General features: G+C 25.5%; 1 non-coding gene across 1 annotated transcript; it reads left to right on the top strand.

The window, feature by feature from the left end:
* Window positions 1-655: 655 nt before the first annotated feature.
* TRNAE-CUC lies at window positions 656-727 on the top strand. Its single transcript has one exon. It is a non-coding gene; the product is annotated as a tRNA-Glu (tRNA).
* The last annotated feature ends 222 nt before the right edge of the window (window positions 728-949 follow it).

The following is a 949-nucleotide window of genomic DNA, read 5'->3' as shown; positions in this document are numbered from 1 at the left end:
TCAGTTGATTTTATAATTTTATACACAGCTTGCGTATATCGCTACAAATGGGTTTTTATTCATCTAGCAATCTTAATTTAGATAATAATTTAAGTATGAAATACGCCCCGATAACTTCGGTGAACGTAGAAAGATCCTTTTTGATGCGTAAATTATAAAAATATTTTGAGCCCAAACCGTAACCGTTTTTTCTGAAGACAGCTTATCAAAATACATGGTAGCCAATTTTTTTTTAATACCAACTAGTTTATTTTGCATTAAATTAACTGGTATAACTCAAGTAAGTTAATTTTTAAAATCTAATTCTTAGGACAAATCTGTTTAAAGAAAAAGGTAATCTATTTATACAAAATAGCATAAACTTAATGTAGTTTAGTATTCATGCTCATTTTTAATTTGTATTTTTCTCAAAATGTGTGCATTTGAAAGTGTTTAAAAAATATTCACTATTTTATTTTGTAGTTTATTTATGAATTGCCTTTTTATATAAATTAAATGCCTTTTTTTGCCTTTTTTTAAATTTTAAATGCTTTTTTTTATTGATTATATTGCCTTTAAATCCGAACCCTAATAATTAGGAATTATTTTTTTTATTTTTTGCACTTAAAGGATAGTAAATTTAAATAATAATATATCTATTTCATTCTCACACTTATCCGGTATGGTCTAGTGGCTAGGATACCTGGCTCTCACCCAGGAGGCTCGGGTTCGATTCCCGGTACCGGAATAAATTTTTGCATTTATTCCATTCATATTTTATTGAATCAAACATATTAATTAACGAAATAGTATATAATTAAATTAATTATGAGGGTAAGTGTTGTAAGTTGTTTCATCATAACTTTATATCCACGATAAACATTAATATTTAAATTTAAAATATAAGCCAATTTTTAAGAAAAAATATGTTTAGGTATAGCCGTATAAATCTAATAAAACTGCAATTTTA

This window comes from Acyrthosiphon pisum, unplaced genomic scaffold (assembly GCF_005508785.2).
Source record: "Acyrthosiphon pisum isolate AL4f unplaced genomic scaffold, pea_aphid_22Mar2018_4r6ur Scaffold_6733;HRSCAF=7301, whole genome shotgun sequence".
Lineage (NCBI taxonomy): Eukaryota > Metazoa > Arthropoda > Insecta > Hemiptera > Aphididae > Acyrthosiphon > Acyrthosiphon pisum.
This window is presented reverse-complemented; position numbering and strand designations above follow the sequence as displayed.